Source organism: Gorilla gorilla, chromosome 19 (assembly GCF_029281585.2).
Source record: "Gorilla gorilla gorilla isolate KB3781 chromosome 19, NHGRI_mGorGor1-v2.1_pri, whole genome shotgun sequence".
Classification (NCBI taxonomy): Eukaryota; Metazoa; Chordata; class Mammalia; order Primates; family Hominidae; genus Gorilla; species Gorilla gorilla.
In genome coordinates, this window is record NC_073243.2 from 28,645,321 (window position 1) to 28,671,276 (window position 25,956).

The 25,956-nt window shown below is 38.8% G+C and overlaps 1 long non-coding RNA gene across 3 annotated transcripts; it reads right to left on the reverse strand.

Moving 5' to 3' along the window:
- LOC109023840 (uncharacterized) lies at nt 1–25,916 on the reverse strand. Of its 3 annotated transcripts, none has more exons than XR_008673009.2 (4): nt 25,814–25,916; nt 24,356–24,448; nt 22,826–23,125; nt 1–144 (listed from the first exon to the last, which is right to left on the reverse strand). It is a non-coding gene; the product is annotated as an uncharacterized lncRNA (long non-coding RNA). The 3 variants fall into 3 exon arrangements; XR_002003300.2 differs by lacking the exon at nt 1–144 and adding an exon at nt 22,023–22,181; XR_010131662.1 differs by lacking the exons at nt 1–144; nt 22,826–23,125 and adding an exon at nt 22,023–22,775.
- Nucleotides 25,917–25,956: the final 40 nt, after the last annotated feature.

The following is a 25,956-nucleotide window of genomic DNA, read 5'->3' on the forward strand; positions in this document are numbered from 1 at the left end:
ACTATTAATTCATGGTGTCTAATCAACATTGTCAGCTGTTGCCTTCCCCAGCACCAAGTTTCTGCAGCCGTCAAGCTGAAATTCACACTGTTTTCTAGTCATTCATGAGCAGGTGCATATTAACTTCTCTGGAGTTGTTTATTCCTAAAATGAGAGTAGAATTAATAATATCAACATTAGCAGTTGGGAATATGATACACTATTAATTAAGCTAATTGTAAGTGAATCTAAAATCTAAAAGATTTTATAATCTAAAACCTTAAAATCTAAAAGGTTTACACATATATTTGGTTAAAGGATTCTGTAAAGATGCATAACTTGGGGGAATAAGAGGTATATGTAATCATAAGAGCTGTAAATACAAATAAACTCTTCATAGGAGTAAGTTTAGATTTTGTAGAAAATAAAGAAGCTAGGAAGCCATTTACTGTTAGGGGGTGGAAAAACCTAGGTTATCTATTGTCATGAAATCCAGGGGCAACAAGTTCTCAAAAAAGCATGGAAACTCAGTATTGTTAAAAGCCCAGTACATTCAATGAAAGCAAAGTAACTGGAAGTGGCTAGAAGGAAATCTTTGACGATCTTGATGAGAGAATAATCAAGGAAGTTATTGGAATGAACCCCAGACTGCATGGAATCAAAATTGGCTTGAGGTAAGTGTAGCAGATGGCATAAATGACACACAACTTGGGGCAGGGACCACACACTATTTGCTTAAGTATCTGGGCAATGAAAGGAAGAAACAGCAGTAGTAAAGGGAAGTAATAGTTTTCTTAATAGCTGATGAGATCTGTGCAGTAAGAGTAGAGATGTAAAAAACAGATGGACTTAGTGTTGGAAGCAAAACTCCAAGAAGCTGAGAACGAATGGGATCATGAGCATGACTAGGGGTGTGACACAGTCACCTAGAGACAGAGCTATGTTTTGATGAAGAATGAGATGGATAAAGTTACAGAGATGGTTTCTCTTACTAGAAAAAACTTCAAGTTAGATTTCCTGTTGGGCAAATATTTCAGGAGTAAGCTCTATACCAGGGATCTCAAACTCAAATACCTTCTGGAACCAGGAAGGTGATAGCATGAGTGAGCTGATGTGACAGGCAATTACTTAAGAACCTTAACTTTACTCCAAGTGATATGCTCTCTCCCATTTTTCTTAAAGCACGCAAGCAACCTTCTTAGCTTATCTTTTACTTTCTGAATTTTGATAGAGACATGGTCAGGGAGGAGGGTTTTCCTTTATTGAGAAAACCAACGTTCCATGTGTGCTTATAAATACAACTGCCACTTGATCTCAGAGTCAAAGACACAATACTGAGTCCAAATGGAGTTAGAATGTGTGTCCTAAAGAGAAAGGCAACTAACCAGTTCCTACTCAATTTAATCATGTGAGTGTGTAGGCTAGGAACTGTCAGATATTTTAAGAGAAGCCAGAACTCTACATGTTTATGTGAAATATTCTCATTTTCAATGTTGGCTCAATTGAAAAGCAGAACAAGGCTAGGTAAGCCATCTGGGCAGCAGACCTGCCCATGCATCAATCTCCATCCTCTGTTGCAGACATTCAATTAAACCTGTCACAGACCAGGAAAACCACTTTTGATACCTGAAAGTCAAAGTTACTTGTGGTTTTCTTTGGTTGCACTGATTAAAGGAAAGAGGAAAAAAAAAATCCTTTAATGCCAAGTGAGCAATTTGGGATTAACGGTTTACCTAGACAATTGCTAATTGGGAAAACAGAGCAAGACGCTTAAGCTAAACAGGTTCTGTAACAGTTGAGCAGTTGTTTGTTTGACTTGGATAAAAGGAGGCATTCTTATGGTCGAGGTAGGTTTTGCTTTACCTGCTATGGCACAACTACATGATGTGGTCATCCAACAATGAGGTCTTGGTAAAATAAATTATGGTGAAATGCTATGCAGACATTAAAAAACAATGATTTAGAAAAAGGTTTATTTATCTTGGGAATTTCTTATTCTATATTGGTTATTGTTCCAGACAATGTTACCAAAATTTTAAGTTTTAAAACAGATTAAAATGTTATACGCAGCATGATGCCATGGTTTCGTACGTTATTATCATTATTTTTTAAAATTTTCTAAAATAAGAACTTCTTTTTCCTAGTAGTCTCTTGTTTAGGCTCTGGGATAACGGGAACTGATGCTGCAGAAAGATGTGACTCAGGATTGTGGAACTTTAGGAAACTTGGGGGTTATTTTATGATATCATTCATGCCAAGGGAGCCAAGAAATATCCACATCTATGCTGATTTCAGACTATTTCACAAAGATGCTCCCAAATTCCACATTATAATACCTTTTCAATTTCTTCCCTTCAATTCTGTCTCCCTCCATTTTTGGTGGAGACTGTTGTTTGTCTTCATATATCCATTGCTTCCATGATAGAATTTTAACTGGGCACTGGGATGCTCAAAAAAAAAGGCAACATTTTATCTTCCTTGGCAACTAGAAGTAACATGTGACTTTCTTTTTTTCTTTGCCAGTGTGGTAAAAGAAGAAGGCAACTTTCGGAAACTGTCCTATAGGGCTGTTGTCCCATGACCTGTGCCCTCTTCCTCTTTATAGTCTCTTTCTGCCTCTTCCTGCCTATGTCTGGATGCTGCCATCTTGAATTCCATGGATGACAGCTATGCTCTAGGGGTGACAAGGTTTCATCTGGAAGAAGAAATCTGTGAACATTTTGAAGCAGAGCTTCCAACATCTCTGAGCTATAGCCTCGGAGCCTAATTTCTTCCTAAGAAATATACCTCCCTTACTTACTCTAGAAATAGACATATCTGATATGTGTGCTGGGATGAGGCCCCTTATGAACCACAATCCTGCCTTTACTATTTTAGACAACCAATGACTAGATTCCTTGATACCCCCATTTAAATTTCTAAAATACTAAGTTGATATATTGGGTAAGTAAGAACATCTACTCTCTAATTTTTTTTGTCAGAACTTTGCTCATGGTTTTAAGAACCAAAATTAATAATGCAACTAAAAATCTGTCGAGTCCTCTTATAACCCTATTTACCTATATTAATTTTTTTGCTTTTCTTATGACTTTATTCCACAAAGTAAACATTAAGATTTTCATATTGTGTCCTCGTAAACTATGTGAAATTTTTAATGGCATTTTATTAAAGTTATGCTAAAATGAAGAGAATCTATCACTTTTCTATAGTAAACCTTTTCTCCCAATAAAATATTTTCATGTATTTATTCAAATTTTTCCTGTGCATAGCTATGGCTGTCTATTTTCAGTTTGTCCAGCTTTTTCTTGTTATAAAAATGGACATGATGGCTTCTAAGCTTTTTCCCTGTCAGGACTAAAACTGGAATATCTAAGTCATTTTGAATCACTTCTTTGTATCTCATGACCACTCCAATTTATGGCCTTATTAGTGTTTTTCCATAGCTTTCTAGGAGCTTCCTAATTGACCATTCTGCCACAAGGCTCTTACATTTCCTGACATACAAAACCACACTTCCATTATGCCGTTCCTCTGCTCATCAGCTATCAATGACCAGTTGTTGCCTACTTACAAAAATAAAACTTTTTTATTCCGATATTTAAGGCAGCTTATAGTTGCTTTGGTTTGAACGTGTCCTCCAAATTTTATGTATTAGAAACTGAATCCCCAAATTCATCTGTAGATTGGAGGTAGGGCCAATGGAAACTAATTAGAATTAGACAAGGTCTTCAGGGTGGTACTCCCATGATGGGACTGATGGCTTTATAAGAAGAAGAGAGACCTGAGCTGACAAGCATGCTCTTGTCTTCTTGCCATGTGATGCCTTCTGCCATGTTTTGACACAGCAAGAAGGTCCTCACAAGATGCTGGCCTTCCAAGCAAGACACTTGGACTTCTAAGCTTCCAGAACTGTAAGAAATGCATTTCTTTTCCTTATAAATTACCCAATGTGTGTTATTCTGTTATAGCAATGTAAAACGGACTAGGACATCAGTCTTTCTTCATAATTTGCCTTTGGCTACTTTCCAAGGAGAAGCTCATGATCCAGGCCAGGAATGCTGTGTCATTGCCCCTCCAATGTTAGCTATGTTCATGTTGACTGGAATACTCAATACATTTTGTCCAAAAATTCCTACTTCTGTTTTAAGTATTGTCCAGTTCCATATCCACGAAGCATGTACCTACCATTCTTTGTGCCATATGTTTTTACATGGATGAAAATTATAATATTCCTGGAAGAAACCCCAGAATTCTTTGGATTCCTGAGACAGGTGAAGGGGCTTCCTGAAGGACACATAGCTAGTTGAAGTCAGAACTAGGCTTACAACTCACTTCCCTTTTTCTTTCATCAATTTTGGGTCTCCTAAAGTAGTGATTTGCAAACTCATTGGCATGCAATGAGTTTAAAGAAAGAGAAAAAAAATATTCCTGGAGCCCATCTCCTGAGATTCGGACTTAGTAAATGAGAGTTGGTGCTCAAGATTTTAAATTTTGAGCAAAGAACTCTGATGCTGGTAATTGAAGAATTCACTCACTGTCAAACACTGTCATAGAGGACATTTACAGAACATAGAATGGTGATTGGCCTTCAAGGAATATCTGGCCAACTGGACTGGTAAAAGCATAGTAAAGAAAGTGACTTCCACCTGACTCTATTAAGTTTGTCCAGAAATGGCTGGGCACGATGGCTCACGCCTGCAATCCCAGCACTTTGAGAGGCTGAGGTGGGTGGATCACGAGGTCAGGAGTTTGAGACCAGCCTGGCCAAGACGGTGAACCCCATCTCTTCTAAAAATACAAAAATTAGCCAGGTGTGGTGGCAGGTGCCTGTAATCCCAGCTACTCGGGAGTCTGAGGCAGAAGAATCGCTTGAACCTGGGAGACGAAGGTTGCAGTGAGCTGAGATCGCACCACTGCACTCTAGCCTGGTTGACAGAGCAAGACTCTGTCTCAAAACAAAAAGTTTGTCCAGAAAATAAAAAGGCCTTCTCTTGAACTTTTGGGCTTCCAACTACAAATAAAAATCTTGTTGGCTTATTTAAACATGTATGCCATTAGTTATCAGCAAAATTGGGGAATGGCTTAATACAATTAAATTTTGACACTTTAAATACATGTGTTCACTATTAAACATAAGAAAAACTAACCTCTACCCTCACCCTTCATTTAAGTAAAGGCGAAATATATAATCATTAAGAAATTTGAGGAAATACTGAAAAAATATTAAATAAGAGCTACTATTACAATCACTGTGGAGAACATTGTGGAGATTCCTTAAAGAACTAAAAATAGATCTACCATTTGATCCAGCAATCCCACTACTGGGTATCTACCCGGAGAAAAAGAAGTCATTATACGAAAAAGATACTTGCACTTGCATGCTTATAGCAGCACAATTCGCAGTTGAAAAAATATGGAACCAGCCCGAATGGCCTTCAATCAATGATTGGATAAAGAAAATGTGATATATGTCTGTGTGTATATATATATATATATATATATATATATGGTGATATATATATATAGTGATATATCTATATTTATAGTGATATATCTATATATAGTGATGTATCTATATATAGTGATATATCTATATATAGTGATATATAGTGATATATCTGTTGTGATATATATAATGTGATATATATAATGTGATTATATGTGTGTGTGTATATATATATATATATATATATTCCATGGTGCATGTGTGTATATATATATCTGGATAACTGGACTGGTAGAAGCATAGTAAAGAAAGTGACCTTCACCTGACTCTACTAAGTTTGTCCAGAAATGGCTGGGCACGGTCATGGAATGCTACCCAGCCATAACAAGGAATGAAATAATGACATTCAAAGCAACATAGAAACCAGTTGACAATAAGGCCTACGGTAAAAGAATGCAGATGTAATGAGGCCAGCCATGGGGAGCTGCTGCAAGAAGGAAAGGAGGGAGCCCATTGTGAAAGACCATCAGAAGGTGCAGAGGGTGAGACAAGTAGACAGAGAGGAGAGGGAAAAAGAGAGAGAACACAGCAATGTGGATGGAATTGGAGACCATTATTCTAAATGAAGTAACTCTGGAATGGGAAACCAAGCACCGTATGTTCTCACTTATAAGTGGGAGCTAAGCTATGAGGACACAAAAGTATAAAAATGATGCAATGGACTTTGGGGACTCAGAAGAAAGGGTGGGAGGGAGGTGAGGGAAAAAGACTACACATTGGGTACAGTGTACACTGCTTGGGTAAATGATCAGTAAAGAACTTATTCATGTAACCAAACACCTCCTGTTCTCCAAAACCTATTGAAATTGTATATATATATATATATATATAAATTATCTACTATTTATTAAACTTCGTCTGTGAACATGCATGTTGGCACCTTACATGGATTATTCCATTTAATTCTTACAACTACTCTAAGCTGAAGGAAGTGAGGCTTAGAGAGGTTAAGTCACACCCAAAACACACAGCAGGTAAACAATAGCGCCAGGATTTAAACACGCAGGTCAAATTCTGAAGCCTGTGGCCTTAAACACCAGACTCCCTCTTATGGAAATCCTATCATTTCTAGCCCTGTTGATCACAGGAAAACCTTCTTATCATTTCTTGTACTTCCTCCTAGCCCTTCTTAAGAAATATGAATATAATTCTGAAAAGTCTGGGCTTTGGAGACAAAGTAAGCTTGATTCAATTTCTGACTTTGACATTAACCTTGATTTAACCTTTGACAGTAACTTTGATTTAATATTTCTGAGCCTTAGTTCTACCAGCTGTAAAATAGTGAGAATAATATTTACCTTGTGACTGAAAGCAATTTAATGAGATAATGGTCATGAATGACTTAGCACTGTGCTTAGCTGATTATAAGGACTCAATAAATGCTATTGTAATTAGGTATATAATTCAAATTTTATATATTTAAAAATTGAAGTTATACACAAAGTACAGGTTTATATACTATGTGTTCTGCTACATTTATGATCTAGTTAGGCCAAGTGTCCAAATGCCGGCACTGTATACACTCTTGTCTAAGAAAACATATCCCACCCACCATCCCTGGTATTGGATAGCGGTGATTTATCATAGGTAAATCTTTCCTCTTCCACTCCTCATTCTCAGATCTCATTCTCCTCCCACCCTTTCTACTGAGTCTCCAAAGTCCATTGTATCATTCTTATACTTTTGTGTCCTCATAGCTTAGTTCCCACTTATGAGTGAGAACATACGGTGTTTGGTTTTCCATTCCAGAGTTACTTCATTTAGAATTGGAAGGCACCTGACACAAGGGTAGACAATTCAGCCACAGGCTGGTAACCAACATCCTGGTACAAATAGTTGTACTGAGCTTTTAGAAAGACCACTGAGAAATGCTGTGAAATGAAACCAGTTGACAATAGGGCCTACAGTAAAAGAACGCAGATGTAATGAGGCCAGCCATGGAGAGCTGCTGCAAGAAGGAAAGGAGGTAGCCCATTGTGAAAGACCATCAGAAGGTGCAGAGGGCGAGACAGGTAGACAGAGGGGAGAGGGAAAGAGAGAGAGAACAAACACAGGATTCCAAAGCTGCTTCTGCCTCCAGCTCTGATTTCATTCATTTCCAGAAAGTTAGCCCACAGGGATTTTACTTGGAATTTTCAACATAATTCTTAAGTTAATTTGGAACTAAAGTACACATAAAAATAATTTTTAACAACTGAATATTGAAGAGGGTCTTTCCCTATCAGTTAAAAAATATGTCATAGTTAAAATAGCAAGATACAGTGTGGTGCAGACAGGCTGAGGAGTGGAACTGCAAATGAAGTCCAGAAACATATTATCAGTATAAAAATATTCCATAATGAAGACAACAATTTTAATTCATTGGGGGAACAATGGATTTGCCAGTAAATGATAATGAAGTCATTGGCTCACCAATTTGAAAAATAGCAAGCTGGATTTCTTCCTCATACTCTTTACCAGCATAAATTTCATAAGAATTAATGATTTACATTCAGAGAAAAAATAAAAGTTTTATAAGAAAAGGCAGGTGATTACATAATTTTGGGATGGGTGAAGAGTTTTCTAAGGGCAATATCAATGGCATCAAACATAAAGGAAAATATAGTGGATTTGACTACATGGAAATTAAAACCATTCGCATATAGAAAAGGATTAACTACTAAGAGGCTAATTATAAATTTGAAAAATGTTTTGTACAACTAACAAAGGGTAAGTCCTTTTCATATAGAAAAGACCCTTATAGGCCAGGCATGATGGCTCGCGTGGTGGTCTGTAATCCCAACACTTTGGGAGGCCGAGGCAGGTGGATCTTGAGGTCAAGAGATCAATACCATCCTGGCCAACATGGTGAAACCCGGTCTCTACTAAAAATATAAAAATTAGCTGGGCATGGTGGCACACACCTGTAATCCCAGCTACTCAGGGGGCTGAGGCAGGATAATTGCTTGAATCCAGGAGGTGGAAGTTGTAGTTAGCCAAGATTGTGCCACTGCACTCCAGCCTGGTGACAGGGTGACAGGGTGAGACTGCATCTCAAAAAAAAAAAAGGAAGACCCTTATAAATAATTAAGAAAATAATAAACCCCTATTAGAAAAGTGGGAAGTGGAGACCATATATGGAATAAGGTCCATTTTCTGTTATATATATTTTTTGTAATAGCATATTTATTTATAGGTATATATGTTTATATATGCTTTTTGTAAAAATATATATTTCTATAAAAAGAATAAATTTTATAGTTAAATAAAAACAACTAAGGAGATTTACCCCAAATTATAAAAAGTATAACAGGATGATGGGTGATTTTTATTTGCTTGCTTTTTATCTTTCTGTAATTTCCAAGTTTTTAGTGATAAATAGATTTTACTTCTGGAATGAGAAAAAAGTTTTCAAAAATAGAAGAAATACAAACAATTTGTGAATCACAGTCTAAGTTTGCTGTCTCTATCTTGTTTTCTCTTGATGCTTTGATTTGAGGTGACCACAGATGCTTTCGGGACCCTCGCTGAAGGTCCTCAGTGTAGCATTCCCTGGAGCCCCTGGATGTCCTGGGCTTGGCCAAGAGCTTGGAATGTATTACACAGAGGAAGCCATTGTCAGAGCTGGGCTTGCTGGCTCAGCCTGTCTCCTAAAGGCGGGTTCCTGGGACCAAACCAGAGCACAATGAAGAAAGAAGGGAAAATAGCCATTGGCTTTTACCACAATAGAGAGAGCATGGCTCTAAGAACTTTCCAAGGCGTTTCCAACTTGACATTTCCTTCCTTGACCTTTTAGCTTCTTACTTTCCTTCACATACAGTGGCCCAGAGTTAAATTTAGCATTATCTTTAGAAAAAGGCAATTTCCCCAAGAACTCAAAACTACAAACTTCTGAACTCAAGAAGACAGATTCAGGAATAGCGTTACATTTGGCTTATTTAACACAGAGTTACATATCCTTGGAATAGCTCCTGCCTAACTCAAGAGAGTCAGCAGGTGTCTTCCCAGGATTGAGTGAGACTTGGATATTTTGTGGTCTGTTTCCTGTACAAACGTATGATGTGCTGGAGTGATAACACAGACATTATTACAGCATTCTGCAATGTCTCCTCATTGCTATCCCTTGATCTGCATCCAAACAAACATAAGGAAAGAGATGTTGCTCTTGACTTTAACACTGATGGCAATCTTGGTACTTTGGGTGATGTAGGTGCTGATAGAAGTCAGCAAGGAGGGTCAGATCTTTACGGCTTTGAACCTGTCTACTGCTCCAGCATTATCTCTCAACAAGCCCCAGTCACTTCTTGCCTCCTGTGTTTTGATTTTGCAGAATTTCTTGGGTTGTCTCAGTGGCCCATGTTCTTTGAAAGCCTCTGGTCTTCCTCTTGGAACACTGGCCCCACCTCACCCTCTCCACCAGCAAGGCATGCCTGACCTCTTAGGCTTGCTCAGAGGCTCTTGCAAGCATCCATTGATTTCCTGGAGCCAAGACTTTATATGTTAATTTTCTGTTTACTTCTCTGGCTCCCCTACTCCCTGTGTGCTAAGTAACTGCCAAGTGGTACCACAGCAGACTGCCTAGTGCCTGGATTCTAGCATCCAAACACCTGTGTTCAAATCCCTGTCCTGGACTTGCATTGTTGTCTGTGTGCATTAAGTGGTTGACTCAACATTTTACCTTCTCTTCTTTTACTTGTAAAATGTGGATGAAGATAATGAAACCTATCTTACGAATTTGGAGTAGGGAAAGCACATGAACAACTTAGTCTAGTGTGTGGTTCCCTAGGAAATAGTCAATAAGCTTTAGCCAGTGCAATTAGCCAGTATCATTCTTGTCAGTTAATAGCACAGCCTCTACCACATACAAGGTGCTACTCATATTCCTGTTTGGTTGCTCTTCTCTTCACTGTCTGGCCACACCGATCTGTATGTTCCTAAAACAATTAAACTGTTTTCTGCCACAGGACCTTTGCACTCACTCTTCCCCATGTCTGGAGCACATTCCCCTGACTCTTTCCAGGTGTGGCTGACTTCTCCTCTTCCTATTTCAGCTAAATTGCCACCTCCTCCAAGAGCATTTTGGGCTAACACTATTTAAAGTAGATAACCCCCCTACCCTCTGTTTTATCTGCTATAACAACACTAGATTTATTTCTCCAATAGTTACTTCATTGATTTACTTCTAGAATGCCTGCTTCTTGCACTAACCTGTGTAACCTTCTGAGGGCAGAGGCTTATCAACCTCGTCTCTCAATATCTCCAGTGTCTATCTAGTGTCTAGCACACTACGTAGGTATTTGTTGGATGAATAAATGAATGAATTAATACAAGGACTGAAGGAATGCATGACTTGCAGAAAATTCAGCTATGCAATAGTTGGCAAACACCAAAAGGCCTAGCAGAAAATCCAAGCTCTCCTGCAGAGTCAGCTGCAAATATAGGTCTGTCTTCATTTTCCCTTATCAAGACTGACAAGACGACACAAAGTCCTTTGAGCTCTTTGGAAGGGAATAGCAATGCATAAACACAAAAGATAATCTTGTTTCTTTTTATGAATTCAAAATAATTTTTGAAAATGAACAGGCCCTCTCAAAGCATTATGCCCACACAATCTTTGCTTTAAGTAGCAAAAAACTCCCAAATAGTTTTATGATCTCTAATGTAATGCAGATGTAGAGGGTAAGAATTTGATGGTCAATTAATTTAGAAAGTATCCAGGGCCTAGCAGAGGTTCAACTTATTGACTTTGAAATTTGACTCATGATTCCAATGTTGCCCCCCACTTTTTTCCCCATCTCTAGATATAAAAAGAAAGGAAAGCTTGTAATATTGCTTATGGAATGTTCTAGAGGGGTTGTTAAGCTGTTCTTCATAAAAACTCTTGGACCAAGTTTTCCTGGCCCTTTCCAACTGGGACCGTTCCTGAGCATTGAAGTGAAGTAATATTAAACTGGCAGGCTGCTGAGAGCCGATTATTGTGGGGAGTTGAAAGGAAAGAGCTGGCATCTTTGTGCTTCATTAATCTTCGAAAGAAAGAAAGCTCTGGCCACTGGACCAAATGCCCACATGTCAGAGCTTGATTTCCTGTTCTTCTGGGTTTCAGTCTGAATGCAAAACAAATGTTTCAGGGAGCTCCAAGCAGCTAGGAGGTATGTTCCTTTCCCACGTGACCAGGACTTAAATTCATGAATTAATACCCAAGTCTGAGAAAGCTGATAGTTATCCAGGCTAGAGGCAATATGGTGCCGGGAACTGTAGGCACAGCTAGTAATTAATTAATCAATGAAATGGCTATTAAGCTTCCTTGATACTATTGGACAAAAGAAAATCCTCCTCTTGTTCTCCAAAATTCTTCACGCATGCCTCCATGTATACCATGCTACTACATGGTAATTTGCACATTTATTGCATTTGAATATAAAGTTTTCCTCAAGAGAGAACAAACTATGAAACTGTATATTTTAGTGACGGCTTTATTGAGTTATAATTCACATATCATACAATTCATCCATTAAAGTGTACAACTTAATGGTTTTTGGTACATCCACAGTTGTGCAACCATCAACACAATTAATTTTACAACATTTTCATCACCCAAAAAAGAAACTCTACACCTTTTAGCTATTGTCTCACCATAACCCATATCAGCTCTCCAGAAGCTCCTGGCAATCACTGATATACTTTCTGTTCCTATAGATTTGCTAAGTCTGGATATTTCATATAAATAGAATCATACAATATGTGGTCTTCTGTGACTGGCTGTAATAGCATTTTTTGTGACTTATTTATCTTGGTGACAGGCACAAAAAAGATGTTAATAAAAAATGTTATTTGAATAAATAATTAGCTTCTACTATCAATTAATCACTGTGCAATAACTGTACAGAAGGAATATATGACATAAATCTTGACCACAAGTTATGTTTAATCCAGATGATGAGGAAAGATTGATCCAAAATACTAAAATTAACTAAATCATATGCCCTAAAATGCTCAAATAAGTGGCACATAGGCAGGAAAAATAAGATGGTATATTGAAAGGTGCTTTTCTAGAGCAAATTTTGGGGCAAAATTTTTTAAGTAATATAGATGTAGTTTAAGCTTGGTAAAAAAAGATAAACCAGCCAGGCATGGTGGCTCACGCCTGTAACCCCAGCACTTTGGGAGGGCGAGGTAGGTGGATCACCTGAGGTCAGGAGTTCGAGACCAGCCTGGCCAACATGGTGAAACCCCGTCTCTACTAAAAGCACAAAAATTAGCCGGGCGTGATGGTGGGTGCCTGTAATCTCAGCTACTCAGGAGGCTGAGGCAGGAGAATTGCTTGAACCCAGGGGGCGGAGGTTGCAGTGAGCAGAAATCGCACCATTGCACTCCAGCCTGGGCGACAGAGCGAGACTCCATCTCAAAAAAATATAAAACAAAAACAAAACAAAAAGGACAAACCTTTGGATTCCAGGTTAAATTCTTATCAAAATATTACTCTTGGCTCCTTCATCCACATCTATATTTAAACGTACATTTATATCATCTATTTCTACTTCTATTTCTATACCCTCATTTTCATCTATAATTTTCTATCAAATATTCATTGTGTTTTTGGAAAAGCATCACAAAGTTTATTTTCTTTTAGTCATTGCCATGATTTCTTCTCCTGAAACATAAATAAGGAAACCCGCAGTTTGATTGATGACTACTAGACAACCTCAAATAAAATAACCCTTCAATGGCTCCCATTCTCTATTTCTCCTTCTGATCCTTGATTGGGTGTTGTCTAAATCTAGTCTTCGATTTGCTGACTTACCATGCAGTGCTCTACCTTTCTCGGAAGCAGGAGCCCCATTCTGACAAGGCTTTCCCACATGGATATTCCACTCTGCTTCAGACTCCCTGTCTTTCAAGTAGAGATGATTTTCATTTTTTTTCTCATACCATCTTCTTCAGTCTGTTTCAATGAAACCATGTGTGCTTGAAACCTGAGAGTCATACTTGGCCCTTCCTAGTTCTTCCCACTCTATATCCAATTAATCATCAAAGACTATTAATGCCTGCTGTAGATTATATTTAACCAGTTATTTATTTTTACTTGTGTCTAGCTCCCTAGTTATAAAATGCAGATAACTATTGCCAACCTCACAAAGGAAACTGTGAAGAATAAAAGGCACAGACAGTCAGCTCTTCACTTTAGAGAGTTCACATTCCTAAATAAGAGTCCTGATTCTGGAGTCTGCCTGAGGGTGGCTCTCTGGCTTTGGAGCAGTCACTTCTCTGTGTCTGATATAAAATAGGAGCATTTTATATCAGTAATTGCATGGGGTGGTGGTGACCATCAAGAAGGTGATCTATGGAAAGTGTGTGGAAGAATTCCTGGAAGTATGCAGAAAACACAACCTCTCAGTAGATACGCACATTTTGCATGCCTCACTTTGTCAAAGATGGAACCCTCATGGGCTGTCCTAAGCACAGGTCTGAGGTGTTTGACCTCCACCTGCATTCACAAGGTCATGACTTTACACAAATGTATGGGTGTGGCTCCTTTTATGCTCTGGCCAGTAAGACAGAGGTAGAGTTTAGGGCCTATGAATTGCGTGAGATTATTGGAGCTGTACGTTAATAAAGAGACACATATTTCGAACCATTTAACCCCACTCCCTGCTTTAGATTTTTGTTTAAACGAAAACATTTGGAATTTGCTGTGAGATAGTGAACCTGGCTGATGTTGAACAAGCTTCTACTAGCCACTTTAAATGGACAAATCCATGTTACGTGAAGTCAATTTTGAGCATAAAGGCTAATCTCCAGCTTCCGCAGGAACACTGAGACTTACCCAAACACTAAACCAACTCATTGCATTATAGTTACGTCTCACACTGACTCTCTCACTCTTTCTTTTCATTCTTCAGCCTAAAAGATAAGTATCCATGTTAATTATCCAACATATTTACTATTGTACTTCTGAGTGATTTTTGGCCCTTTCCAAAAAACATGTGTCACAGCCTTGGGGCCATGCCCACGAATAATCCAGAGAGGGTATGAGCAGAGGAAGCATAGTTTTTATAAGTGCACAGCTTCCCAAGCGTCCTGTGTTCAACATTTCTGAACTCATTTGTGTTTATATTATCGGAGATGTTTGATATAAGAAATCAGAGTCATTACCTACACACATTGGGAGGAAAAAACCCCCAAAATTTCACTATCTTTGAATAAAATCAACCTACTTTTATCCTAGACAGCCATCTCCAAAACGCTTTTTTTTTTTTGGCTGATGATTATATGCGTGTTCACAAGGAAAATCTAAAAAAGCCCATTCAGCAGGAATGCCTATGTGGCTTGAGAAGGAAGAAGAATTCTTTAAAAAGCTCCCTAAAACAGCCAGTTCTCTATTGGACTCCCGAATCCTTTCTCCACTGTGAGTATCAGTTACAAATGCATCAGGAAGCCTAATGGTTTTACCATCTTCTCCTAGCACAAACATCCAACAATATCACAGGGAGAGCTGTAGAGGCACACTGCAATCTGCAGTCTTTCCACTCTCCTGTGGCAAAGAGCCACCATTCTCTGAAGCAGCAGCACCTTCTCTGTCCCAAGATCTGGGCAGCAAACAGCCCTTAAGGCTATGGATATGAGACTTGCCCACTCTTAGTTCCAAATGGCAAGGAGATGGCAATCATTAAAAAGAGATCATTACTAATAGCATATTTTTAAAACCCAGCCTGGTTTCCTATTTTAGCCCTCATGAAAGAGTAATGTAAACCAGTCCTACTGCATTGGAACAACTTTTAAATAATGCCAGACACTCCCCAATAACAGCCCAAGAAAAAGGAAAAGTGTTGATTTAAGAAAACTATCCCCTTACACATGTTTCTTCTTCTTTTAGTATTTTGATGGGCATTTAGTAATTGTTATGTACCACAAGCCAGTGAGCAAGACAGCCATAGTATCTGCTGTCAAAGAGCTTACAGTCTAGCGGGGTGAACAGAAGAAAAAACTATTAAGAGAGGGTAAGTGAGGGCTGTAAGAGCATGTGGAGAGACATTTAACCCAGCTGTGGGAAGGTCAAGGATGGCTTGCTAGAGGAAGTGTAACCTAAATAGATACACCAAGGATGTAGGGAGAGTGCTAGAGAAGAAAGAATATTCCAGACACAGAGAAAGCTTGTACAAAAATCTGAAAGTGAGACAGAGCAAACGCATTGGAAAAACTGGATTGCAGAAAGATGAAAGAGGGAACTGTCTTCTTCAGATAATATTAAGGCATCTTGAGCAATCTGGGGTCAGTGTGTGTCTAGGTTGGCAGGGGCTAAATAGAGGAGTGAACTTAACCGGATTTGCCTTTTAGACAAACCACTATGCGGAATGGATGAGAGGTTGTAGGACTGCAAGCGGGGATGCCAGTGGCTGGCAGGTATCAAAATCTAGACAAGGGGATGGTAATCTGAACTAAGGTAGCACTCGTGGTGATGAGTAGACAAAGACAGAGTTCAAGGTGTCCAATAACACAGATGTTAACAACCTTCCAGTTGCAAGAAGATCCTTCTATGGAGGTAGCCTCCCTGCTATTGATGGGGCTGCTGAGATCTATTAATAGGAGACATATTTGACTAGAGATGCATTCCTGTGGATGGTGAAGCCAAATATCAGTTGATTGGGTTTGCTTTGTCACTTCCAAATGGGAGCACGTCCAAGTTAGGGTGACTGGGATTTGGGAGATACTACAGGCATTGAGCTTTTATCTTTCGGCCAATATGACAGTTTTTTGACTACTGTAGCTTTAAAACAAGTTTTAAAGTTAGGTAGAATTAGGTGTTCAAGTCTGTTTTTCAAAGTTGTTTTGATTACTCTAGAGTCTTTGTGTTTCCTATGGATTTTAGGATGAGTTTGTCAATGAAAAAAATACTGCTAGGAGCTAAAATATAATTGCATGATAGCAATTATGCCAAGATTAAGAAAATTTGCCTTTCACGTACCATTCTGAGGAACTTATTTGAGGATTCACACCAGCAAAAACAGAGAAAGATCAGACAGGAAATTGTGGAATGCAGGAAACAGCCCTAGATTCCCCTGGCATCCACAAAGCCTGGAAAGCATCTGGTCTAGATTGTAGCAAGAGGTCAGAGGGGTGGATGGACGTCCCCAAAAGACAGTGAATTCCTTGCCTTAGTAGATGACATAATGAAAAGACTGGAATATTTTGAAGATATAATGGGGGCATATTATGTTTTTGGAAATAAGAAAAAATGAAAGTGTTTAGAAACTCTTTCCTGCAAAGCAAGGGGAAGCTATACGGGAAATCTGTGGTTAGAGCATTAAACAATCATTTAAAATGAAATTTTTAGAAAAACATTTGTTAGAGTATAAGTAAAAGAAATCTATTTCACCTTGATTCAGAAAATATTCTACTTTGTATAGTGCAGAGATTATCATATTGAAGCAGTAAAGGAAATGTAATGCCTGTACAAGACAGGGCTAAGCAGTAAGAATAACTAACAGAATAGGAGTCTTTGCTGTGTGCCATGGGTTAATTATAGACTCCTCACAACAACCCCAAGAGACTGATATTATTTACCCTTTTTAGAAGTAAAGGACTGATGTAAAAAGAAGTTAACTGAGTTGTCCAAGATCATAAAGCTAGTAAGTGACAGAGCAAATTTCTTAAACATTGTTATGTGCTGTTTTTGTAAATATAGATATATTTATATATGAGATCTTTTCTGTACAGATAAATAATATTTCTGGTTTATGAAGTTTACAATCAACTTATAGATATGTCATTCTAGAACACAATGCTAATTCTATCAATCTTCGCAATGTACATCTAGATACTGATATTGTTAGTGGAAGTTGATAACTGGGATAAGGAAAGGTGGAAGATAGGGTAAGAAGAGTCATATTCCCATCGTACATGGGGAATGTGTCTAAATTTAATAATGTCTAAATCTGACAAACCAGACATAGAAGTATAAGCATATTTTAAATTATAAATACAATCAATGAGAAAGCGTTAATAATTATGTAACACCAAAAGTAGAAAGCAAGGAATAGGGAAAGATGGGGATTGTGTAAGTAACTAAGTCTTCAGTTCATAATGGCAAAGTAATGATAGTGTCTAAAATGGATGTCAAGCTATTTTTGTGTAAGTATATTCTATATCTCAGTGGTTCTTAACTCCTACAATGCATCAGAATTACCTAGTGGGCATTAAAAATAATACCACTGCTTGAGTCCCACCTCCAGGGATCTGGATCAATGAATATCAGGAAAAGGCAAGTATGGGAACTTCCAAAAACTTCCAGGTAATTTTTAATGTGAAGCCATAAAGGAGAACCTCTGATTTAAAAACAGGTAGATCCAGCCGGGCGCGGTGGCTCACACCTGTAATCCCAGCACTTTGGGAGGCCAAGGCGGGCAGATCACGATGTCAGGAGATCGAGACCATCCTGGCTAACATGGTGAAACACCGTCTCTACTAAAAATACAAAAATTTAGCCGGACGTGGTGGTGGGTGCCTGTAGTCCCAGCTACTCGGGAGGCTGAGACAGGAGAATGGCGTGAACCCTGGAGGCGGAGCTTGCAGTGAGCCGAGATCGTGCCACTGCACTACAGCTTGGGTGGGAGAGCAAGACTGTATCTCAAAAAAAAAAGGAAGATCCACCAGAAATATCAAAAACAAAAACCATTAAAACTGGTCACATCTAAAGAGTAGGATGTGGGCTGGAAAAAATTGGACTGGAAGGCTAGGCTTTTTTTAGCATAAAACCATTTGTATAACTTGATTTTTATTATATGCATTACTATACTTTATAAATATAAAAGAAATACATATACATAATTTTGTAAAACAATATTTAGATATAGATAGTAGATCACAAAAGAACTATACAAATAATATCATCCCAATCTTGTGGGAAATATATTTCCCACAAACACACATCAAAATGTTACCAGTGGTCATCTCGAAGTTGCGCTGCTTAGGTATATATTTTTGTTTGTTTTTTCTTTTCTGAATTTCTCATGAAAGTGTTTGTTCTCAGCCTGTGGTAGAACCCTATTTCTCTTATAGTTTTAAATGAGAAACACAATATTTTGTACATATCTCAGAGAATATGCCATAGGGCATATATTTCTCAGCTTGAGAAATAATTTCTAATGATACTAAAGTCATATTCTATGAATACGTCTTCCAACTGTGAATCATCAGTGCAAAACAGTTTTCATAGCGATGGCACAATAGAATATTAAAATGGAACTCCCAAGATTAGATTCCCAAAGCTGAGCAAAATACAATAAATCTCAAGTATCTTCACTCCTAAACTAAGGTGCAACAGCCACCAAAAATTGCAAATTAGGTTCTGCCAACATTAGCCCATAACCCACCTTGAAGGTATGAAGGAGCTAATGTGGAAGAAAGACGTAGAGAAAACAGCTTTGGAGAGAATTGTAGAATTGTAGAAGTTATCTATCTTCCTTCTTCCCCAAGATGGAGAGGAGAAGGTGTCTTCCTTGTACCTTAAAGCAAATAAAAGCACTTGAAGATTTTGGATCTATGTTCTCTGATGTTGGAGGCACAGTCTAGTGTGTGATGCATTCCTGAGAAAATGAGACTGACAGAAAAGAAGAAAGGTGAACAGTTGAAAGTGGGTTTCATATCCCTTGGTGGCCGAAGGAAAAAAATATAGGTTTTCCTTGGGATTAGATATGGATTCAATAGAATGAAGCCACCCTAGAATTGTTTTTCGAAAGGTTCCCATCCAAGAGGATGTCTGCAGCAGAGAAGGGATTTCAATAAAGAGTTAGATTCCACAAAGCCCAGGCATAACTCTATCTGAGTTAAAACCACAGTTGGAAGACACCAGAGGAAGCCCTATGAGAGACCCACAAAAAATGCCATATCAGAAGAATCAGTCATGAAATCTGCCACAGTAAGAGAGTTCCAAGATACATTCATTATAACTTTGCCATCAAAGTGAGTTTTTTCCCTGCCCTTTCTCCTTCCCCTCTTTTCCTAGGTCCAACGCTAAAAGACAAAAGCTGCTGCTAAGGAATTGGGAGTTGTAGAGCCTGGGACACAGTAAAGAAGCTGACTCCCCTGACCCTCTGTTCTGGGCTTCCTGATCTGAAGCAAGCTGTCTCAATTTATTTTGTACTGCTGTAACAGAGTACCACAGACTAGATACTTTATAGAGAACAGAAACTTATTTCTCATAGTTCTGGAGGCTGGGAAGTCCAAGATCAAGGCACTAGCTTCTGGTGAGGGCTGATCTCTGTTTCCAACATCGTGCTTTGAATGCTGAGTCTTCCAAAGGGAAGAGTGCTGTGTCCTCACAGGCAGAAAAAAGCAGGGCAAAAAAGGGACAAACTCCCTTCCTCCACCAAGCCCTTTCATAGAGACATTAAACCATTCAAGAAGGCAGAGCCCTCATGACCTAAACACCTCCCAAAAGGCTCCACTTCCCCACTCTGTTGCATTGGGGACTAAGTTTTTACCACATAAATTTGGAGGACACATTTAGACCTTAGCACAAGACAAGCTGAAGGAGGAGAAAAGGTTTAAACTTGAATGGAATTTGGAATATTTAAATCACTCTGAACTGGAGTTAAATGTTGATTAAGACAGGACTGAGATTTTTATTTTATGACAGCAACAGAAAAGGCTATGGAACCCATGTGAGATTAGAGCTAGGAGCAGATAAAGAACGTTTTTACAGAACAAATTTAATGGCAAGTGGTAAAAAAGAATAAGGTTGATTTCAGCCTACATCCCATTGAGTTCCTCTCATTCAATTAGCAAAATAATTTTTTTGAGTTGTTGTTAATTTAATGTTTTTAAAAAAGATTTATTTGAGGATAGTTTTTGTATGTAGACCAGTCCATTCAGAAATATTTCTGGTTTCTAAAATTAATATTAGTTACAGTTACAAAGTTGGAACCCTAGTTTTTCCTTATGCTTTTAAATTCTGCTTGTAAATTATATTATTCTCTTTATTCTCTTAACAATTTTTAACATTCACTTTTAAGGATCTTTTGATAGTACTTTTCCCAATTATAAACTTAATAATGTAATTCTTTTGACTATTTTAGACTATATATTTAAATTCAGTATATCTGATTTTCTTCTTAAGTGCTTTAATTGTCTAACTTAACAAACAAACCTTTCCTTATAAATCTAACAAACAAACTTATAGTGAATTTTGAGTGCTCATAAATGTTCCAATAAAGTTTGTCAACCTAGAAATATTTCAAATTAAAATCACAAGTTTAAATTAAATATTCAATTACCCAATTAAATTTGCAGTAATTGGGTGGCCACTTTAGTAAGCCAAGTTTTCTTAAACATAACGAGTTCATAAGCACCAACTATTAAGACTATGGTTCTTTTTCTTCTACATTTCTTTCCTTTTTTTCTTTTTTTATTTTGAGACAGAGTTTCGCTCTGTCACCCAGGCTGGAGTGCAGTGGCACGATAGCTCACTGCAACCTCCACCTCCTAGGTTCAAGCAATTCTCCTGCCTCAGCCTCCCCAGTAGCTGGGACTACAGGCGCCCGCCACCACGCCCAGCTAATTTTTTGTATTTTTAGTAGAGATGGGGTTTCATCATGTTCGCCAGGCTGGTCTTGATCTCCTGACCTCGTGATCCGCCTGCCTCGGCCTTCTAACTCTTCTCAGAGTTATGAGATACTTACCACTAAGGAGGATACTTACCCTTCTGAGTAACTGATGTGAATTTAATCACAACTTCTAATGGGTGTAAGACATATAGAGCATTGCATGCATTCAGGACAATTCTTTCTGCCAATTAAGGATACTATTATATTATCCCATGTATGATGTGGGGTTGCTTTCTCAGCACACTTGGGGTTGCAAAAAGAAAAATTTCAGACAGGATGCTAACAGAATTCTTGTCAGCAACTTTGATGTGATGTATTAAACCCTACTGATAATTGTTATGTCAATGGCTCTGTAACTCAAAGGAGGTTTTCACATGCTCCAAGGCCTCTAAATTCATGTCTCATACATTACCTAATTCCTTTTTCTACTCATAGACATCTGTAACTTGAACTTAGGTTGATTACCTCATTAGATTTCTGTTTCCTTGGATCTTAAATTATGCAGGTATATTTTCTGCCTACTTCTAAACATGTTTGAACTTGATGGAAGGCTGCATTGTCTCATCATCCTAGACCACCCAACTATTACACATATTAAAATAATAACCAATTGCATTTTCAGTATCTCACATAGCTACCAGGTCCTTCTATTAACAATTTGTACAATAAGAACTCAAATAAAAACATAAACAGGAATGTAGACATTAGTCTGAGACCCTGCTGTGATTAGTTTCACATCTTTTCATAGGAATTAAGCTGCACAGATGTTGTTTATTTTCTGCTTTATAGGTGAATACATTTGTATGTAAAAGTTAGATAACATATCCCAAAACGTGTAGATCATAAGTAGCAGAATTAAGACCTAAACCCAGTTCTGATTACAAGCGTACTATATATTCTATTGTACCTCTCCTTAAAAGTTCAGCAAAGGAGAGAGAAAGAATAAACACTTGAGAGAAAGTTTTCCAATATCTTTTGAACTGCATTTTAAAAATAGAAAAACAGCTTCATAAAAGGGTCTGCGTTATCCTTGTTTAGTCTCTCTGGCCAACTTTGATTCTTCAGGAACATGCCACGGTGTTGAAAACGTCTCTGTTACAAGCGTCGTTGATGATCTATTTGGAATGGATTTATGAAGAGTTGGTGACTCCATAGGCAGGAGCACTGGCATTTTTCTTTGCTATATTTCTTTTCTTTTCTTTTCTTTTTTTGTGAGATGGAGTCTCACTCTGTCACCCAGGCTGGAGTGCAGTGGTGTGATCTTGGCTCACTGCAAGCTCCACCTTCTGGGTTCACGCCATTCTCCTGCCTCGGCCTCCCGAGTAGCTGGGACTACAGGCACCCGCCACCACGCCCGGCTAATTTTTTGTATTTTTAGTAGAGATGGAGTTTCACCATGTTAGCCAGGATGGTCTTGATCTCCCGATCTCGTGATCCTCCCGCTCGGCCTCCCAAAGTGCTGGGATTAAAGGCATGAGCCACCACACCCAGCCTTTCTTTGCTATATTTCAAACTCAAGAGCCCAAGAGTTTGAGATTCCAGTGAGCTCAGATTGTGCCACTACACCTCAAGCTGGGCGAAAGAGTGAGGCCCTGTCAGACTCTGTAGAAACTTCTCAGAGCACATTCACAGAGGCTTTTGGTAGAAATCCATCCCATGCCACAAGTTGGTGTTGACTGCCGCTGTCCCCAAAGGTATGGAATAAAAGCCTGAAAAGCAAAGTGTCATTTTATGGATGTGATTTTTAAGTTTTTCTTACCCTTCTTTTTTAAAGCAGTGGAACTATTTCTTCACATTAAATCTTGTTTAGAAAGCCAATATTGGGAGGCTGAGGCAGGAGGATGGCTTGAGGTCAGAAGTTGGAGACCAGCCTGGGATATAGAGCGAGACCTTATCTCTACAAAATTAAAAAGTCTAGCTGAGTCAGGCATGGTGACGCACATGTGTTGTTCCAGCTACTTGGGAGGCTGAGGAGGGAGGATCTCTTGAGCCCGAGTTTGAGATTCCAGTGAACTCAGATTGTGCCACTGCACCCCAAGCTGAGTGACAGAGTGAGGCCCTGTCAGAAAGGGAGGGAAGGAAGGAAGGAAGGAAGAAAGGAAGGAAGGAAGGAAGGAAGGAAGGAAGGAAAGGAGGGAGAGAGGGAGGGAGGGAGGGAGGGAGGAAAGGAGGGAGAGAGGGAGGAAGCAAGGGAGGAAGGAAGGAAAGGAAGGAGGGAGGGAGGGGAGGGAGGGAAGAAAAGAGAGACAGAAAGAAAGCCAATTTTTAAAAAGCTAAAAACAAAGTGACTCTAGTTTAAATACAAGTTAGAGATCTGATTCCTTTCCCCTCTGTCTTCCACTCTTATGCATTTCCTCAACACCCACAATTGTCCGTGAAGTAGGGTTTAAATTACACTTTCAGAGAAAGAGCATGATGTTCTAAGCACACCGCTTCTCCAGAAAACACCTAAGGTGATCACTTCTTAGAAGCCTTCTGTCTGCCCTAAGGAGAGGAAGCTTGAGCGTGGTATCTATAGAGGTAAATGTCATTCTGACTCCTTCTCCATCATCTAATACTAGAAACAAAAGCATCATTGTTCCAGCCGTACAGAAGGCTTATGTGATGTTTGCCAGATGCAGCACATCTCTACCACTTTGTGTAAGACAAATATGTATTTGTCAAAGAATAATTGCTAAGTGTGACTGGTAGAGTCAAGTCCCTGTGGGAGAAATTTTCCCTCCCTTCTGTTTCACTTCTAATCCCAGATGTGATTTTTGCAAGTTAAGGGGGTTTATCAGAATAAAGCTTTCCCTTGAAAGGGGGTTAGTCTAGTTACTCCCTAATTCTGCTTTTCTCACCAAATCTTAACTGGCTATTAGGCAGCAGGCAGAGAAATAATGAAAAAGGAAGAAAATGTGTCCAGGCCAAACTTACCAGTTGACCGTGGCCTTGGGGAGACCCAGACTCCACAATGCTTGAATGCTCAATGCACATGTAATTTATAGTACAGTTATTGATTGCTTCTGCTACCTCAGAATTATGGAAACATTCTTGGAAGTCATCAAGAAAAAAGGTAGAGACTATTATTATAGCGCTTACACTATCCAATAGTTTGTGGTTTTCCTTTCACATAAACTTGGGAGTTGAAACCCAAGGCTAAGTGGGAATTACAGCCATAAAAAACATGGGCATCTATTTCATTCCCTCAAACCACATTGAAGAACTTTGACTATATTATCCACCCTAAAGTCCACCCCCCAAAAAATTTCAACCTCAAATCCCCTTAAAGATTAACAAGCTGACAAACCTTGCTAATGTCAGAGAGAGGAAAACAGCTCCCTGCTAACTGCCGGAAATGGACTCCAGACTTCCTCTTTCTTCAGCTGAGGACACTATGTAACTGTTCAGAAATGTGAAGGTTTCTTAAAGCATGATGACTATTACAGGACTGAGACAGAGGCTCCTCCTGGAGCCAGGTAGCCACATTCAGCCAATGAATCAGACCCCAGTCTGGCCTGATGTTCAACAAGGAGATGATTTATAATGGGATACAGGGACAGCCGGCAGATACACCTCAGAAGTTGGATAATCCAGACCAGCTGAGCGTAGATTGTGACATTTCTCTCTCTGTCCACGTCATTTTCTTTCTGCAGCATGTGAGGAGAGCAGGTCTTTGAGAGGGCAGCTTACAGACATGCAGCACATAAAGATTCAGGCTTATCAAGAACTGGTTCAACTATACGTCCTTCTGAAACCAATGTCAGCCTGGAGGAAATATCCCAGCAGAAATTAGACTCCATGGAATTCTGGAAATTGTAAAAATGTCACAATATATAGAAAGACTATTTTTTCCTTTCTGTATTTTTGGGGGGTGGATGGCTGAGTTTATAGAAAATCAATCTTTATTTCAAAAGGTTATTAATTTTATAATGTATAACATACTCTGAGCCATAATCATTATATCATTTTGAGTCTGTAGATATGTAATATTATATTTTAGTTACCTACCTTGGATAAACACTATATTTACTAACATAGCAATACACTAGGTGTACAATATTATTACTTCAATAAACGTGTTTAAATAATATACAAATGTAATTCTGAAATACATGAAGCCTATGGACTGAAATATAATATAAAGGACAATGTTCACAAAATAGTAAAACATACATATCATATTTTCAAAAATATCTCTAGACCTTTCTCTATAGAAAAAAAAATGAAATTTTATTGTGATCTTATTTCCAGTACCTTAACTGAATCTAAACCCATGAAGCTGAGTAAACATGAGCCAACCAGTTTTAGCCAGGAATCTCCACTGTATTTTCTTCTTCCCTGTTCTTTTCTACCCTCCTCTTTCCCCCTCCTAAAAAGAAAGAAAAGTAACTTTTTCCTCCTATACGCACACATTTCTGACACCAAATGTGTGGGATTAATTCCCCCCGCCACACACACCCATCAGTTATCCAGTTCTCAACATTTGCTGACTGGGTGTCCTCTAATTTGATTCAATTCTGACACTTTTTACCTGAGGTTAGCATCAGATTCCACAAGTTAAGGGCTCAGGCAGTCCCACAACACTATGCCCACTGACTTCAGACGCCAGTCACAAGTCCAGGTTGCCACCTGTGGTTCTGAACCACTAGTTATAAATCAGAGGTTCCCCTGAGCCCCTGTTCAGATTTGGTGATTTGCTAGAGCAGTTCACGGAGCTCAGGAAAACAGTTTACTACTAGGTTGCAGATTTATAATAAAAGGATACAACTCAGGAACAGCAGGCGGAAAAGATGGTGGAGGCAACGGAGCTTCCACATCCTCTCCAGGGGTGCCACTCTCCCAGCTCCTCCACGTGGCCACCAACTCGGAAGCTCTCCAAAGCCCTTCAGTTACTGGTTTCTTGTGGAG